Source organism: Pithys albifrons, chromosome 24 (assembly GCF_047495875.1).
Source record: "Pithys albifrons albifrons isolate INPA30051 chromosome 24, PitAlb_v1, whole genome shotgun sequence".
In the NCBI taxonomy this organism is placed as follows: domain Eukaryota; kingdom Metazoa; phylum Chordata; class Aves; order Passeriformes; family Thamnophilidae; genus Pithys; species Pithys albifrons.
The window spans coordinates 196,799-210,378 of record NC_092481.1 but is presented as its reverse complement, the minus strand read 5'-3'; positions in this window follow the sequence as shown (position 1 = coordinate 210,378).

The window sequence follows — 13,580 nt, the reverse complement described above, 5'->3', positions numbered from 1 at the left end:
CACATAGTCTTCTTTAGTCCACACAGTGTGTCCAGAGTGCCCACTGGCTGTGGTGATTCTCACCTGTGTTCACTCCCTTCCTGTGCTGTTGCTTTGCCTGCAGGCATGTGAGCTGACACGGCCTACAGCCACACAGAGGAAGGCCTGAAACATTAGTGTAGGCAACTGAACTCTCACACCTGAGGCCAGTCCCTGGCACTATTCAATCTGATGTTACAACAGTGTACAACTTGGAGCTCCAGGCTCCCTTCTGGGCTGCCATCACTGTGTCCAGGCCACTTGGAGCTGCTGGCATTGTGGGACAAGACAGTATGGCACTACCAGTCCAGTCTTGCTCTGGAGGTAGCTGAGGTATGGAGGCATCACAGAAGGTTTGTATAACCACTTCTAGAAAAATGGGATATACAGTCTCATATTGGGCCTGTAGCAGGGGACTTGAGTGACTACATGAATTCAGAGATACAACTCCTGAATCCTGCAGGGTCTTGTAACTCAAAGAACCATTTGTGGAGACTGGAGAAAGCTCTCCTAGCTTAAAATAGGACATTCCATATTCCCAAAAACTGGTGTGCAGATTTAAAGGTAAACCAGCAGGAGAAGTGAACCCAACTCAAAAAGAGATTGCAAATCAGAGTTATAATACAATAAAAAGATTACAATAAATACAATGATACAGAGAAAAAAATTGGTTTTAACCCACAAACTCAGATGTATAACCCAGCGCCCTGGGGCACAAACAAAATGGTGCTCATTGGCCCCTGTGCTGAGTGCCACATGGTCCTCTTGAGTGCAAAGTAAAAGGAAAGGAAAACCTGTTGGTGAGGATGACGGTCACAGTCTGGTCAAGAGTGGCAGTCACAGTCCTGTTGAGGTTCTGGTCCTCCTCTGGATCCCATGAGTGGTACCAGAAGTCCCCAAATCCCAAGATTATCTATGCTCAGGTTCAGATGGGAATGCCCAGTACCTCCTCCAGGGTCAGGACAATGGGTGATTTACTCTGTGAGTCATGGGATATTTTTGGACACCTTGATGGCCCATTAGCAGACATGACCCTTCAGGCTGGGTGTGAAGGTGCTGATGCCTCCCCAGAGGGGAGTTATCTCAGCTGAGTCACTGGTGTGAAGACCTTATCCCATAGGGTTCTCTAACAACCAGCTTGTAGACTGCTGATTGACTTGAAACTATTCCCCTATTTGTTGTCATGGTTTAGGAATGGTATTCTCCAATTTAGTACTCCCTCTAAAAACATGCACTGCTTCTCCTCCCTGCCTCCAGTTGGAGGCACAAAACCCAAAGATCACAGGTTGAGATAGGAACAATTTTCTGGAAACAACAATGAGAGGAAAATGAACAAGATCCTCTGACAATAAACAATACTGGACTGTTCTGTCTGACACATTTACTGGACAGGAAGGAACCCCTTCTCCTCTGAAGAGGGAGAGTCCCTTTCCCCCACCCTCAGCAATGAGATGAGGTGGTGAATAACCTCTGATCTTGGCCATACTTCATCCCAGCTATGGCAAAAAATTAACCCTATCCTGCTTGAAACCAGGACAATACCCACACCTTATTCTTAGCATCTATGTCATGCCCAGATCCTATGCCTTCCGACTATATACATATATAAATATTACACAAGCACAGGTATCATTTCCAGAGTCAATGGCCATCCTTCCAAGATGTGTCTTGGGTTCGTTTAGTCCAGGACTGTGGGGTTTTATCTGTCCTAGATGCCTTCCAGGGCAGCAGGGCTGGTGTGCTGTAAACTGATTCAAGCTGCTTCAGGAGCTCACAAGTGCTATATCTGGAGCAGTCCATCCTCATTGTCCATGGCAGTTATGGCAGACACTGGCAGTGTTGTTCAGCAACCAGTATTATACAATTCAACATTACACACTGTTCCAAAAATCAAATCCCCTTGAGGATTTGTGTACATCATGTTTCCCTGTCCCTCTGCATCATCCGCCAAGTGCACACACGTCTTTGAGCAAAAACAGTCCCATGGATGGGTTTGCCTTTGCTTGAGGGAGGCGTAGTCCAAACTGACTTTCCTAACACGTTCCTCACTGTCCTAGTTCAGCAGGAGGGACCAGCTAACCCTGTGTGGGGATGATCAAAGCTGTGTATTCTACCCCCTCTATTCATTCCCCAAGGTCAATGGGCCATTAGCAGCAGCTGCCCAGGGAGTCATTATCACCCTCACACCCAGCCTGAGGGGGCGGAGCTGCTAATGGGCCATCAACAGCTCAACACCCCCTGGCTCCCAGAGTTAATCACCCATTGTGTGAGTCCCCGCCCAGGGGGAGGGACTGAGTGCTCCCTGAGGGTACATAAGTGGTGGGTAAGAAGACCTCGGGAACCTCTCGTCGGATCCAGAGGAGCAGCAGGACCTTGACAGGAGGAGATCCCTGCTCTCGCCCAGACCACAGCCCTCACCTGCACCAACAGGTTTTTCTTTTCCTTTTGCTCTGGACTTGGGGGAACCACAGGGGTCTCAGCACAAGGGCAAACAAGCCCCCTTGGGTTTGTGCCCCAGGACACTGGGTTACACTGCTGGGGTTTTGTGAGTTGAAAGCAATTTCCCTTGTGTGTCAGTGTTATTATTGTAATATTATTATTAAATTTTAGGTCTGACTTATAATCTCTCTCGTGGTGAGTTCATTTCCCCTGCTGGTTCACCTTTAAACCAGCACACTCACACCACAGGGACCTTATCTTCGTGTACAGTATGTGCAGGTTTGGATTGGGCAGGGCCAGCTCGATTGGTAGAGCCTCTAATGTTAACTAACCAGGTGGCCTTCGTTAAATGTAGATCCCAATGTTTGAAGTCCCACCACCCATTGCCTTCAATGTGGTTCTTAACAGTCTGTTATACCGTTCAGCTTTCCCAGAGGCTGGTGCATGCCAGGGTATATGACACACCCACTCAATCCCATGCTTTCTGGCCCAGGTGTCTATGAGGCTATTTTTGAAATGAGTCCCATTGTCCAATCCAATTCTTTATGGGCTGCCATGTCCCTACCGGACTTGCTTTTTGAGGCCCAAGATGGTGTTTTGGGCAGTGGTGGTGAGGCACAGGGTACAAATCTCCAGCCATCCAGTGTTTGTTTCCACCACTGTCAGCACGTAGTGCTTGTCTAGGCAGTTTTGCTGGAGTGTGATGGAATCAATCTGTCAGGCTTCCCCATACTAATATTTCGACCCTCATCCGCCATACCACAGAGGTTTTCCCCCTTTGTCCTGCTTGATTGCAGCACGTGTTTCACTGTTATGGATAAGCCGGGAGGGAGATGGTGACCGTGGTTAAGTCCGCCCCTCGATTATGAGCCCATCTCTTCCCATGATGACGTGAGGCGTCTTGGGCCCACCAAGGCAGAATTAATTCACCCATATGTTACCAGACCAGATATCCCTGAGATGCTGTAATCTTGGCAGCCTGATCCACCTGTCCGTTGTTGTGACTCTCCTCATTAGCCTGACTCTTGGGTACCTGTGCATCTACATGATGGACTTTTACAGCCAGCTCCTCTACCCAGGCATCAATGTCTTGCCTCAATTCAGGAGCCCAGATGAGTTTCCCTCTGCACTGCCAACTGGTCTTTTTCCATTGGTTCAACCACCCCAACAGAGCATTTGCCACCATCAGCGCATCAGTGGAGAGGTAGTGTTGGCCATTTCTCCCATTCAGCAATATGTAAAGCCAGGTGGATGGCTTTCAGCCTTGCAACCTACTTGATCCTCTTGCTCCTCAATAGTTTCTGTGACTCACCGCAATGGACTCCATATGGCAGCTTTCCATTTTTAGTGTATCCTTACAATATGGGAGGAACTGTCAGTGAGGAGAGTATGTCTTTTGAACCTGTCCGCAGTCTTGGACAGTCTCTCCATAGCCAAGGTGCAGGCTGATAGGGAAAAAAGATGATCTTCATATTGCTGGACTCTGGAAGACACCTGAAGCACTGTCTGTTCTTCTTTCTATGACATCAATGGCAATGAGTTGATGTATGATGATGGCGTGCCCTGTACAAACTTCTGCCACATGCATTGTGTGCACTGACCCTCATCTAGATGTACAGGGGACTGCTTGCTATTTGGATCGCCATGGATTACCTCCAGCACAGCTAATTTTCTTAGTACTGGATACGTTTCTCCATGGTGTTCCACCTGCTTGGATGCACTGTTAGACCATCCTTGAGAGAATATCTTTCCTTCATGCTTGACAGGAGTTGCCAAGAATTCCTGTCTTCTTCCCAACCCATTTGTCAATGCCCACATCTCAGGAGAGGAATCGCAGTTGCTTGGCTTCACTACCATCTATTTTTACACTGTGGGCTGTGATATCCCACCTTTGGAGCAGCCAAGTCACCAGGGGCTCTCCTGACTGGTGACTGAAATCCGTCCGCTTATCTCGCACCTCACCTGGGGATGGGGATCGGGTGATTTTCTCTGTCCCTGCCTCTTCCTCCTGAGGGCTGTGCTTCCTCTTCATACCTCTCTAAGTGAACTGATGTTGTCTTGCATGTATTGGGGTGACTGCTACGAGCACGGAGTGTTCCTCTGGTTTAGGTGCAGTTGGAATGGCCACAGTGCCTCTTGGTCTGCTTTCCTCCTCCTCTCCCTGAGGGTGCTGTCTAGTAGCAGCACACTGCAATAAGTTGTGCCTCTGGAGTTGCTGCATCATTCTCCATGCAAATTATCTCTCACTTTATCAGGGACCTGTAGTTCTTCAGGGCTGAATTCCTAAATCATTGGAGCAGAGAATTTCTCCAAAAACTGGCCCATTTTCTCCCACATTCCATGCTGCTCATGACTGTCTACCCTCAGTGTAGATATCTAAATGACCTCCCTAAAAACTCCTTTTCTGATTCTAAACATGATGTGGAAAGCACTAAAAAGACCTGGCAGGCTTAGCAACAAGAACATGCTTTCCTTAACACCCAAAGGAAATTCAAGTCTCAGAAGCTGTTCTAACAGGCCTGAAGGACAAAAAGGGAGTGAAAAGTTGAGGAAAATCATCCTCCCCTGTTCCCCCCACAGGCTGAGTACAGTTATTAATGGACTCCCATAGGTAGTGCCCAAGGTAAGGGCAGGACAGCAGCTCTGAATAACCCTCACACAGTACAGCAAGAGAACAATCCTCGTCTCCCTCTCCCTCCTCTGAAACAGAGCACTGTGATGGGCACAGTGTGAATGTATGGTAACATATGCAGGGTTAGGTACACACATCCACATGAATAGACCAAGCAACATTGTGACCAGCAGCTTTGTTACCTAATACAACAAATGCTAGATCAAGTTTCCAACCTGCTCTGGGCATCTCTCTTGTCTCTACCATTCAGCCCTGACATTGGGTGCCAATTAAGGCTGTCCTGGTTTAGGAATGTGTCGCAGGTTTGGCCTAGCTGTTGCCAACCCTGGACTGGCCCCCCTTTCCCCTCCCAGAACTTTCCCAGCAAAGGAAAGAAAAAAAACTGAAAAGAAACGCACTCTAGAGAAACTGAACTGAATAAAAAGAATAAATTATATTTTCTAACATTCACAAACCACACTGTATACACAGTACATAGGATCCCACCCCCAGGGGAAGGGAAAAAGGGGACTGATTAGCCAGGAAATAGGGAAGACACCAACCCAACCTAAAAAAAATGAATGAATCAAAACAAACACAATTAAAAACCTCAAGGAAGGGGAACAAGAACGAAACAATCTCACCCAGGACAGGAGAAACACCAACAACCGGAGGGACCAGACTCCAACCACCTCCCACCAGCTCCTCGGCCAAGAGAGAAGAGACCCAATTTAGTATTCTCTCGAAAATCATGCATCACGTTCCACTACCCCCTCCTCCCCCCCTCTCCCCCCCAATAACTGGAAGCAAAAAAGGCAAAGATGATGGGTTGAAGTAAGAACAACGTACTGAAAACAGCAATGATATAAGAAAACAAACAACAGCAACAATATTAACAAAAGGCATTAAAAAAAGAAAAAAAATTAGATGGAAAGCCCCCAACAATAAACAATACTGGACCATTCCAACCACAACATTTACTCAACAAGAAGGAATCCCTTTTTGCTGGAAGAGAGAAAGTCCCTTTCCTCCATTCCTGGCAATGAGGTGATCTGGTATGGAATAACCTCTGAGTCCTGGCCAGTGCAAAAATTAATTCTGTCCTAGCCAAACACAGGATATTTGTACATATACAAATGAAGCTAGGAAGCGGTAAAGAAGAGAAAGACCTTGACAGTACGGGCCACTGGTTGGAACACACCTAGAACGCACAAGACAGGTGGTCAAGCCTGTACTCGAATGTAGAAGGTTTATGCACAATAGCAGTTGAAACTGCTACTATTGTCCTTCAGTATCTAGGGAGTGACATTGTTTGAAAACAGACTTCCCAGCAGAGTATGTTGGCCATTGCCTTAGGAGGGTGGCATTTCCAGGAAACAGCTGGGTTGCCATCAGTACTCAAAGCCAAGGGAAGTTCAAAAAGGAGAATGCTGGTACAGTAAGTACATGTGCACAGGGATCTGGAGGCCAAATGTCTCCACAGAATTTCTTCTGATGGTTCATCTGTTCAGTGTGAATCAGGTTCCCAGAAAGGCCTTTGAGAGGCCTTCTAGTCCGTTCCCATTGCTCTGCCTGTGTCAGCTATACTTTTGTCCTTTTCCCATCTTTCCTACTCTTGAAGATTTCCTGTGATGGCAAAATACAGCATCAGAAGATGGTCCACTACTATTCTTGGGACTTTTATGACACTGTTTAATTCAGGAGTAAACAAGCTAGGCTCTTTCTTTGATTAGATTACAGGCTAACTTAAAAAGGCACACGGTCTAATATTACACCATACAGACATTTGATATAGTTCTTCAGGAACTTATATTAGAAAAACCAGTGATACAGAACTGGCAGAGCAAAACACTTGCTAGGGATCATAAATGAAAGATAAGTAACACCCCATGGCCTCTGAATTGAAAGGAGGCGGCTCTCATGTCACAGAGATCAATGTCCATATTTACCACATTTTACAACACTGTGAATTCCAGTCCAGAGCACACAAATGCATTTCACAGAAGGTACATGAGGGCTGTGTGATTTCTCAGAGACTCTCCAATGAAGCTCTTGCAATACTAAGCACACAGGTAAGCTAAAACATATTTTATGTTTGTATTGAGGTACATACTGAGATGTCTCAGCAGATAGTTATTTCAGTGGTAAGGTGGCTTGTTTTCACTGCATCACCCCACAATTAAATTCCAGTAAAGGTTATTCCTACAACCAGGGAAGAGGATGAGTGTCAGCAATGAAGAGTCACCATGACTGAAGACTGGCAGGACAACGACAATGGAACCTGATCACTCCTCCCAGGACAAGCCCAAACCTTGCAATGGGAAAGAAAGATGGATGTGGAAAGCCTGTGGGTTGAAGAAATCCTGCCATGCTTACCAATCTGGAAACAGTTTCCTGTAAGGGGAGTACAGAGGAACAAATGCTGGATATGTGTCTCGGTTTAATGACAATGTGTTCAGGAGGTGGGACCTCTAATGAGGCAAAACTCCACTTATCTTTCATTTACTTCTCTGTAATGGTTTGACCCATGCCTTTTTTAGTAACCATTGTATCTAAGGAAGTTACAAGTATTCCACACATGTCTTCTACGTAGCGGGGGGGGGGGGGGGGGGTGGGGGTGTGGGGGTGTGGGGGTGTGGTTTTGTTTCTGCTTTTCCTTCTTTGGCTGAGGAGTCGGAGGAAGGTGGTTGAAGTTTGGTTTCTCCGGTCCCTGGTGTTTTTTCTGTCTTGGGTGAGATTGTTTCATTCTTGTTTCTCTTCTTTGAAGTTTTTAATTGTGTTTGTTTTGATTCATTCGGTTTCTTTGGGTTGGGTTGGTGTCTTCCCTATTTTCCGGCTAATCAATCCCCTTTTCTCCCTTCCCCTCTCCCTTGGGGGGTGGGATCCTATGTATTGTGTATACAGTGTGGTTTGTAAATGTTAGTAAATATAATTTATTCTTTTTATTCAGTTCAGTTTCTTTCGAGTGCGTTTCTTTTCAGTTTTTTTTTTCCTTTCTTTTGCTGGGAAGGTTCTGGGAGGGGGAAGGGGGGCCAGTCTAGGGTTGGCAACAGCTAGGCCAAACCTGCGACATTATTGGAGGTTCCACTGAGATACTGACCTTGGATTGTTTTGTAAATAGCTCTTTGTTTAGAGAACAGTGTCCGAGAGAACTGCCAACTGAAGTGGTATTGTCAAAACAATCATAGGGAAGGCAGCCCAGAGTACATTGTTGATATAAACAAGGTCTTTTGTTTGGGAACAGAGGACTCAAGCATAAGGTAAACAATAGAAAGAATGGTTTTTACCCTGTTATGGGTTCACCTAGGTGGGCCTAGATTTGGCTCTGAAGTTTGGACTAGGCCGAAGCTGTCAGCTGACTTGAGCTGGGCTGAGCTAACAGCTGACCTCTTCTAGCCAGTAACTTTATATTCCATACCACACTATGACATCATCTCCAGGGAAGTAGGAACCAGTGTGGGAGTGGTTAAGGCAGTCGCTTCTCAGCCCTCCTCTTGGGAGGACGCACGATGCTGTCCCAGGGGGGATGGAGAGGACCAGGCCCACCACTGGCTCACAGGGTACCTCAGGAAAGTAAAATGTGTTGTTCTGGGTCTCTCCTTTCTGCTTGGGTTTGTCTCCCTGGGGAATAAGCTTCTTCGTAAGTAATGTGTAGTTAAGACAGTAAAGTTTGTGTGTTCGTTAAGAAGTGAGGAATTTGTTGTGTGTTGCAGACTTGTGTGAATGTATATTTGTACTCTCTTCTAATTGCCTCTTCCTTTCTGTAGAAATATATGTAGTTTTAGTATAAACGTGGTTTGAAGTGGTTTTTTTTCTTTCCCCTCTCTTTCCCTCCCTTTCCCTGGTGTTAGGAGGGAGGCTTTTCTCTCTGTGCTTGGGGGGGGGTTGGCAGTTGCTTATCTCAAACCAAGACAACCCTTTTTAGCAAATACCTGAGAAGTACCAGAGGAGGTCACTCCAACCATGCTGGCATGGCCTGGCAGTCTCTTGTAATGAAAGGCCTCCTGTTAAGTATCTTTCTATTCTTTTACATACTGATGGTGCTAACGCTTACTCACACTCTGGGAGGTCTCCTAGGGACATACCTAGGTCTGCCTGATAATTGTCATCCATGTAAAGCCCTCCTGAATCTTGGCATTAAAGACCTGTTGAAATGTGACATTAAAGGCCTGTTAAAATATGACATTAACGGCCTATTAAGAGAGATCCCTACTGTTACAATTGGTCCCAGTTATTACCTAAATTGTGTTGTGACAGCACTAGTGTTTATGAAGGTAATGAAACTGTTGTATAAGATTGGAAGAATGCTGGCACTTCGGTGCTTCCCTTGTTTCAGACCTAAGAAAGGCTATGCCTCTGGGGGACTCGCTGGAACTTTGGAAGGGGCTTCGGACAGGCCAGTTCAGGGGTGGGATGGGCCTTGGTCGGATCTCGGTAAAGTGCTAGGGCGTATCTCACCCTCTGTTTATTGGAAGTTCACATCAGAACAAGTGTGTGACTCTGTTGAAGTAGCCCGCTGTTTATCAGAAGAGTGTTTTTCCTATGAGGACCCGTATACGCGAGTCTCTGCTTTGTGTTGGGGCCTGGCTAGTGCTTATGGCTCTGCCATGAACTACTGTCACTGGCTTGAGGACAGGATGGAATATGGAGATTTGCCGTCCGAGACCCGTGCAGTCCCCGTTCAGACTACCGAAAGCAGAGTCCAAACACAGCATGAGGTCGATGTTGTTTCTGTAGAGACCCAAACTCAAGTAGCTGAAACTAATACAGCCTCCATCCGCTCTGTAGAAACCCAAACTCAAGCTGCAGACCCGGACATGGCTATCTCCGCTGTCCCTGCTAAAACTACAGTTGAAACTCAGACTCAAACTGAAGCCAACAAAGCCCCCATTCACTCTGTAGAGACCCAAACTCAAGTTGCTGAAGCTAATACAGCCTCTGTTTGCTTGGTAGAAACCCAAACTCAGGCTTCAAATCTGGATAAGGCTATTTCTGCTGTCCCTTCTACAACCACAGCTGAAACTCAGATGCAGGCTGAAGCTAATACAGCTTCTGTTTGCTCGGTAGAAACCCAAACTCAGGCTTCAAATCTAGACAAAGCTATTTCTGCTCTCCCTGCTACAACCACAGCTGAAACTCAGATGCAGGCTGAAGCAAATACAGTCTCTGTTTGCTCAACAGAAACCCAAACTCAGGCTGCAAATCTGGACAAGGCCATTTCTGCTGTCCCCACTACAACCACGGCTGAACCCAGACGCAAGCTGAAGCTAATACAGCTTCCAGTTGCTCCGTAGAAATTCAGACTCAAGCCGTAGATCTGGAGGTTGCCATCTGTATTAAGCCTGCTAAGACCACAGTTGAAGCTCAGACTCAAACCGACGTCAATGCAGTTTCTATTTGCTCTGTGAAAACTCAGACTCAAGCTGTAGATCTGGAAGCGGCCATTCCTACTAAACCCACCAAGACCACAGTCGAAGCTCAAACTCAAGCTGACGTGGATACAGTTCCTATTCGCTCTGTGGGAACTCAAACTGAAGTTACGGACCGGAAGATTATCATTGCCCCCATAAAGAAGAAAACAACGAGGACGAAGGAGACTACAAAACCCATAGAGCCACCTCCGTAATCGGAACGAGAAGGAGAAGAAGAGAAACAAGAAGAAGAAAAAGAAGAAGAAGAAGAAGCAGACGAAGAAGCAGCTGCGAGAGAGGAAGAAACTACTGTGATGATGGAAAGAGCGACAGCACGAGAAGAAAGAATAGTCACAGTAGAAAAGGGAGCAGCTGCCAGAGAGGGAGGAGTGGTCACAAGAGATGGGGCACACCTAATAGGACTGGGGGCATGTCCAAAAGAGACCAGAGGCATGCCTGGAGAAAGGAAAGGGACAGTGCGAGCATCCTGGGATAGAATAACATTCGATGATTGGTGCTCTGACTACATACGCAAGTACCCAGTGGAAGAAGAGAAGAGGTCAACGCGCTTCCGTCAGCCTGAGGAAGGACCGTTTCAGCCTCTCCAAAGGCAACCCTCCTTTGGAGGTGTGATTCCACCTCCCCATACTAGACCTACATTTGAGGGAATAGATGACCGGGGAAGGCCCTTACCCCGGCCTTCCAAAGACTATGTGCTACCTCCATTCATCAGACCTGATGAACAACGCAAGAGCTCCCTTTCACGGGGTGCACGAGCTAGGAGTCTTTCCCCACGGCTCGAACGAAGTAGAAGTCTCTCTCCACAGCGTGGGCGACGTAGGAGCCCATCCTCCCGGAGTGAACACCATAGAAGCTCGTCCTCACGGCGCGAACAATCCCCATCTTCGCCTGAGAGGGTCAGAAAGGAAGTGAAAGAAGTTCCACGAAAGAGTGGAAGAGTAAAAACACAGGTAGAGAGAATAGTACGTAGGAGAGATGGACAGGAAATAATGAGGGAAAGTGAAATTATACAATCATTGACCCCAAAGAAGATTCGAAATATATGAAAGGATTACAGTCAGTAGCCCAATGAACGCATCCTCACCTGGCTGGTGCGATGTTGGGACCAGGGGGCCAGTAGTCATGTGCTGGAAGGTCATGAAGCACAACAATTGGGATCTCTTGCCCGAGACCGTGAAATAGAACAAGAAATGGTACAGGGGGAGATGGCATCCAGTCTCTGGACCCGAATCCTCCGTGCCGTGAGGGCAAGATACCCATTTAAAAAGTATTTGGTGAGTGCTCCAAGAGAGTGGAATACTGCAGAAGAAGGCATCCAGTATCTGCGGGAACTGGCCATGCTGGAGATTATATACTCTGATCCAAATTACTATGACATCTTGGTCCCAGAGAAGATGCCATGCACACAGCCGATGTGATGAATGGGGCCCCTAAGTCTTATATGCCGTGTCTGATATCCGCATACCCTCTAAGTATGGACGAGAACGAGATACACATTGACAGAATGTGTCACTGGATATGGAGAATATCGGAAACCATGAGGGTCCCCTCTAACTACCAACATTCTTCCCCCTACAGTGGGGAAAGGGTAGGGAGGAATCCTAGACGCTCTGTGTATGAAGAAGAACCTAGAGGCAAAGGTTCTAGAGGTTGCAAAGAAAGGTCTCGTTCTCATTCTCATTCAAGTTCCTGTTCCCGTTCTTGGTCCCGTTCCCGTTCTTGGTCCCGTTCCCGTTCTCGGTCACCTCATGCAGCACGAGAGAAATCTAGAAGCCACCAGAGGAATACTAGACGCTCTGTGTATGAAGAAGAACCTAGACGCAGACGTTCTAAAGGTCGCAAAGGAAGGTCTCATTCTCGTTCCAGTTCTCGTTCTCGTTCCCATTCCCGTTCTCTGTCATCTCGTGCAGCACGAGAGAAAACTGGAAGCCCCAGGAGTAAGACACAGAGCGAGCGTAGTGTCTTATGGACTGTTCTGCGCGAACTAGGAAAAAACATGAAAAAATGGCATGGTGAACCCACCTCTAAACTTAGAGCCCGAGTGCAAGAATTAAAATGGAAAGTAGATGGCAAGAAAGCTGTCCACACAGTTGAAGCAAAGACCCCGGAAAAGAAACATCGATCTCCAAGACGCAAAAGAAACAACTCCCCCCCATGCTGATGAAGGAGCCTCTGACAGAGCATCACACACGTCAAATGGAGAACGCTCCGACCAGGAACAACAATAGAGGGGCCCTGCCTCCTGCCAGGAGGAGGAGAGGGACGAAGATGATAATTGGGTTTACTGGGCTGTGTGGGTTTGATGGCCTGGCACATCGGATCCTCAGAAATACCGAGCTTTGGTAGATACTGGTGCCCAATGTACATTAATGCCATCGGAACATGAGAGTACAGAGACTGTGTCTATTTCTGGAGTAACCGGAGGGTCTCAGGACCTGTCGGTGGTAGAGGCTGACATGAGCCTAACAGGAGACCAATGGGAAAAGCATTCCATTGTGACAGGACCAGAAGCCCCTAGCATCCTTGGTATGGACTATTTAAAAAGAAGACACTTTAAGGACCCAAAGGGGTACAGGTGGGCTTTTAGTGGAGCCACAGTGATTGAAGGAGAGTCCAAACAGTTGTCTACTCTTCCTGGTCTCTCAGAAGACCCTTCTGCTGTGGGATTACTCCGAGTCAAAGATCAAGAAGTACCGATGGCCACTGCAACTGTACATAGGCGACAGTATCGTCCAAACCGAGATGCTGTGATTCCCATTCATAATATGATCAGGAAGCTGGAGAGCCAAGGGGTGGTCAGCAGAACACACTCACTCTTCAACAGCCCTATCTGGCATGTACGTAAATCAGATGGAAAATGGAGACTGACTGTAGACTATCGTGGCCTGAATGAAGTTACGCCACCGCTGAGTGCTGCTGTGCCAGATATGTTGGAGCTCCAGTATGAGCTGGAGTCCAAGGCAGCAAAGTGGTATGCCACTATTGACATTGCTAATGTGTTCTTCTCCATTCCTCTGGCACCAGAGTGCAGGCCATAGTTTGCTTTCACCTGGAAGGGCGTGCAGTACACCTGGAACCGA